Raw genomic sequence first — 6,000 nt, 5'->3', positions numbered from 1 at the left:
AAGGTGAATCCTGATTTTCAACTGAAAATTAATGAGTGATTTAGCAATTTTTTTGCAGAGATGGCAAGGGGCAGGGGCATTTGCTTTAACAGGAAAACAGTATTTCTCTTGGTTAGATTTCGATATTGCCTCCCCACTTCATCCTCCCAAGGATGAGTTCTTGTTCAAGTGGAGCTACACTAATAGGAAAGATCATATCCCCTACTTGGCTGCTTTAGATCTTTTTTAACACTTACCAGCTGTTCAGCTGATTATAAAAAAACCCTGTTAATATGTGAGGATGTGCAGAGGAAGAGACCACTCTGTCATTTTATGAGGCCACAAACTTCTTGCAGCCCTGCCTACTACGTGCCTTCAGCCATGGGCTAGCAGCTGGGATTGCTGTCTGTGTCGCAGAGGTTTTGCTGTCATATCTTGTCTTCCTAGTGGATGAGGAGAAGTCTTTCCTGTGGCTTTTTAAGGCTTCTGAAATAATTTTAAGACATTGTATTTTGCACAGAAGGGCTGTTCACCACTGTACCTGTGGTTGCTTTCAAGGTAGTGTTACAACTGCGAATGGCCACTGCCTGTGCAATGGATTTTGGCAAAGGGCTGTTAAGAATACTGCGTATGTCGTCCTAAAGGAAGGAAACTGCAGTCCAGTGGGGTTTCTTTCTTCTTTCCCCTAAACAGTAGTTACTTAAAATTTAATTCTTTAATTCCTTAGGATCATAGAATATAGACTGGAAGGGATCTCTGTCTTTGGCCTGTATTATAGTCCGAACAAAGCATGTTACTTTTTTTTTTTTTATTCTGAACAGAGCATGTCACTACATGTTCATCTCCTCCAATAAGGAAGAAAAATATTCAGTTAACTCCGCTGAGAAAGTAGGTCTGGATCTTACTGCTGGATTTCCTTCCCTTGTCTGTCATTGATACCTCTTTTTCCCTTTTTGTGAGTGCTAACTTTATCGCACAGCAGTCTGACAGCAGGGACACACTGAGTTCCTCTATTTTGATGTTTCCATTGCAGTATTAGGCTGAATGGTAGCTGGCAGCAAAATCCACCCCTGTACCTCCAGAGACTCATTAAAACTGGGTAACTCTGAAGTGCAGCAAAATGATTTCTGTTTGGACTACATTGCCAATTTAACAAATGTGTGAAAGGTAAAAAAGTGAAATGGTTTCTTGTAAGGAAATTCCTCTAACTAGGTACTTTCTAAAACCTTGCAATAAATGTTCACTTATTACATCAACGTTGTAGACATAACTTCTCATAATCATGTACTGTATGCTTAAGCGAGAGTACACAGATTATTTTTTTTTAGCATCACAGTTTCTTACATGCCTTATTAGAGTTGCAATAATTTGTGTATGGTTTTAAAGCAGAGGACTGGGAATACCATCATTGCACCATTTCACAACACATACTGGTTGAGCAATGCAGCTGCTTCTGTTGGATCTAGCTGGCACGGATGAGCTTTGCCTCCTCCAGTGCTCCTTCTCTTGGAGCTTGCACAGACCTCAGCCACTCGTCCCCCTCGAGCAGGGAGGCTTCGGCCTGACTTTCTGGAAAGAACAAGTGCACAGTGCAGTGCTGTAACTACATTATCCACTGAGCATATACAATTGTTGGGGCAGTAGGTTTAGGTATTGTACATAAACAAGCCACTTCTTGGCCAGGGTCTGGCCCCAGGTAGATATTCTGGTTGAGATCAGACCCCACTGAAATATTGCAGATTTTAAATATTTTTCCTCTCTAATTATGAGGGCTTTGCTCTCAAGTGATAGGGAGGAAGGAAAAGCTGTTCTGAATCCCCAGCAAGCCTGCTTCAATCTGGACGCATAATTTTATCTCTAATCATAAAGGAGTATCTACTATGGTTTTCTTTTAAGCCCCCTTTGTGGAGGTGGCAGACTGAAACTGCGTGAGTCCTGGTACTGGGAAGGAGATAATACCCCTCTTGCCGGCTGCTCAGTCAAATGGAGATGTCACGCAGGAGGGCAAGACAATCCCACTAACACATTCAGCACCAAGATCTCCCCTCCGGCAAATTCACAGCTGCCAGGTGGGGTGCCCAAATGGGTTGCCAAAAGGCCAGATGCTGCTAATCGCCGTCTGGGCAGCTGGACCCCCCGAGCCGCCGCGGTGGCGGGGACCCTGCCAAGGCGCCGCAGAATGTTTCTGCAGCACCGGCAGGTTTTCCTAATTTGCTCTTACGCGCAAAAATCAAACAGGAAAATATTTAATTTGACAGGGCAAACAAATGGTGCTTTACTGGAGAAACGATACTTTAAGCATATGATAGCCATCTGCCGGTTCCTTGCCGTGATTGTCAGGGAGTTATAATTGGACATGCGGTTTTGACACCTACAGAGACTAGCTGGCATTGCCACTAGGCAATTTGAAGTGGGGCAGAGCACTTATGAGTGTGAATTTTCACTTGGCTGCCATCCCAGCAGCCCTGTTAAGGATCACCGAGTGATCAGGGATAGAAATGGTTAATAAAGATTCTGTTTAAGTTAAAGCTAGATGTACAAATTGCACACATTTTGCATTTAGAGTTAGTAAAGACTCTTCTTGGCTTAAAACAAAATGTACAAATGGCACATATTTTTCATTTACGCATACTGGTGTTCATAAGTGAGGTCTGACTGCTCTCAGGACCCAGGTAACCAACCTTTTGGGGATCATGCGGCATGCTGGAAGACGCAGGCAGGAGCGGAGCCGCCTGCCCAGCCAGTGCCCGTGCCGGCACAGCCATCGCCATCGGCACACAGCACGCAAAAATTGGCGTGCATTTTATTGTGTTCTGCAGCCCACTGGTGCTCAAGGCACATCTCCTGTAATTTGAGTTCCTTTCTTAGTAAAGGGCAATACGGTTTTCACAGATTTCTTTTCTTTCCTCATTTCAAAATATCAATTTTTAGCCCAAACCTGTTTCCAAATTCTGTTTTGATCCTGTGGGGTTTTTTTTAGACCGGAGATCACTGAATTCAGGGATCACAATGGTGTGGAGATAATACTGGTAACCTTGTCTTGCAGCTTACCCACAAAACGCCTGCATGTGGTGTTTATCCTCTCGGTATATAATGCTAGTGACAGCAAACAGTCCTGCTAAAAGCTGCCTCTTTTACAGGGAGCTCTGCAAAACGCAGGTGTGAGCAGGAGCGTGTAATGGATCTGCCGTGGGAGTGTGTGAGTGGAGGGCAAGGAAGGAGGGGGTGCACAGCAGCTCCAGTCTGCTCTGTGCATTAATGGTGATAATGAACAGAACCGCCCAAAATCCTGCTCTGGAATCGCAGAGGGACTGCCAGGCCCCTCGGCACCGTCTGTGGTGTGCAGTGGGTCCTGGCACATCCCTCAGCTTGTGTGGAGGGTGACTGGGAGAAGATGGAGCCAGCAGGGGGATGCCACGGCAGGAGAGGCTGGGTCCCCTCCCCTTGTGCTGGCTGTGCAGGGGGAAGAAGCACCTGTGCCACAGCCCAGACCTTTCCAGGTGGGTTCCCTGCTGTGATGCCTCTGGACACAGGTCTTTGCAGCCCTTTTCCACCATGCAAGTGAAGTTCATAGGTTTTAAGCTTGGAACAGAGGCTGCCTAGAGCGCCCCTGGTTCTAACAGATGCTAGTGGCTGGGGACTTTGCTGTAGATCTCAATTTCCCACAGGCAATTTGCTCTCACACCCCTCAAAAGTCACATAGGACAGCGCAAGGAGCTGGCTGGTACTTTGTGGGGGTAAGTGTTGCCATGCTGTGGCCAGGCACCCGTGTGGCTATGGTGCGTGCACGTTGTCCTCTTTGATTCTGGATGTGCCTATCCCAGCTGGAAAAGCAAGTGGCGATGTAGCTCTGGCATTTATAGTAGGTGTGGAGGAAACGAGCTTTTAATATGGTGTGCCTGGCTGATCTTCATTTAATATTGAAGGGAGCTGCTTTAACAATGTATGATGGGGCAGACATTTCCCATTGGGTATTACTGATATACTTGAAATATGTATCAGCTCTCTCTGAAGGTCTATAATTCAGTGGTTCCTGCCCAGGCAGGGGAGGGTCAGTACAGCCTTGGTTTAATTGCTGGATGAAAGCTATGCCAGCATAAAGATACTCTTTGGCACCACAGAGGGTTGCCGGGGCCAAGATCCAATTTCTTTATTTATTGATACATTAATTCTTGAAAGCAAAAGAAGGCATGATCCTGACAAGAACAGACCTGAACTCCTCTGGTCCTCTACCAGCAGTGACGTGAGGCAGGAGCACATCTATTTCTCTCTGTGAGCAGACATTAGAGGGCCCCTGCTTCATCTCCAGCAACTAAGGGCCATGTAGGGTCAACAAGATGCTGCTGCCTGCCAGATTCAGGTTGCAAAGTTTTCTTTTTTTTTTTTTTTTTTTTTTTTAAATGGAGGTAAGAGGGTTCAGGAATGGTTTAGATGCATTTAATTCTAAACCCTCAAAAGGACAGTCATCCGTGATTTTCTCAGGTTTAAGATATCAATTAATCCTAAATCCCAAACCTGCTACTGATTCCCTCCTTTGCTGTGTTTCGCTGCTCTGTCCCAGGCACTATTCAGCTAAGGGATGGGACTGTCCTAATTTTGTACAAAAATACCAAACAAACAAAAAAATGCAATCCTGAAGCAACAGATTGCTTTTTTTTGCTGTTGTTGAGGGAACAGTGCTTTTTTTGTCCCTGCATTTCAAGGCATGCTATTGTTCATGAACAATTTAAGAGAGGCATATTTGATACTGCAGGGGGGCTGACAATGACTTTATCAAGGGCAAAATACCCCTTTGCTCCAGTTCAATGTTCATACTGGTTAGTTCTTATTAGCATTGATTTTTCCAAGCCTTTAGCATTTTATTTATGAAAGGCAGCATAATGAATTTTAGCAATAAACAAGCATGTTGGAACAACAGAATAGACCATTCTTCCACGTGCTGATGTGTAGGTGTAAAACTCCTACAGCGTTTCTAGAAGGGCTCTACCTTGGCTGGTTTATGTTTCCTCTACAGTCACATGGCAAAAGTATCCCTCCATGTATAGGACATGAGAAATCAGAAATCACCTGGTGTGTGAAATAACCATGTCTACATGAGCAGACACGAATCCCACTCCAGCCAGCCTGCCAGCCACCAAGCACAGCATCCCTTCTGTGCCTTCCTTCCTCCCAATGCCTAACGAAGAGCTTGGGGGTTCCTGGTGTGTGCCTGACCTTGTGACTGCAGTTTGTGCAGGAAGAAGCAATCCTATGCCATGCTGCCATTTTTTACAGCAGATGAAGGACACGCTGAGTTTCTAGCCTGATACTGGTTTTATTTCAGTCAGTTGGGAGTCTCTGACATTCTCAATTACAGCTTATTTGCACACTCTCTTTGCAATTGAAATGCAGTTTGCAGGCAGCGCACCTAAGGTCTGCTCTGGGACAAGCTAAAAGCTCACTGTCAAAGGTATGAAAGTATGTGGCATTTGCAGTGCTAATAGAGAAGGATCTGAAAGAAAAGGCTAAACTTTCTTCAGACCTTTTAAGCAATGACTTGGTCACCAGTCCTTCCCACAGTCCTTCAATGATGTTCTAATTACAAACCAATACCAGCTTAGGCTGTCTAAAATTAAGCTTCACATTTTCATTTAATTGGTTGGACTGTCTGCCTCATTGCCGTGAAAATTACATAGAAGAAAATATTTACTTCAAGGGGTTTCTTAAGTACGATCTCTCAGATATTTAAATGTCCCAAACAGGTAAGGCAACAAATCCATATAAAAATGTGTTAAACTATAAAAGGCAACGGGAGACTAAGCATGGGGTGGGGGGACCTGGATGCCCATGGTTATTTTCTGAGCCCTGAAGCTCAGAGCCCTGCCTCACAGGAGACACAGCCTGTTCACATCCCAGCCTTTAAACACAGGATCTGCCTCATTCTTGTCCAGACTTTTCTTGACAAAGCTCACATGAAACGAATGACTGCAGCATGCAATTTTTCCTTCAGCCTCCAGCTAGAGCCTGCCCCAGGGATAGTGG

The sequence above is a fragment of the Phalacrocorax aristotelis genome, chromosome 11 (assembly GCF_949628215.1).
Source record: "Phalacrocorax aristotelis chromosome 11, bGulAri2.1, whole genome shotgun sequence".
Classification (NCBI taxonomy): Eukaryota; Metazoa; Chordata; class Aves; order Suliformes; family Phalacrocoracidae; genus Phalacrocorax; species Phalacrocorax aristotelis.
Note: the sequence above shows the minus strand (reverse complement) of the source record.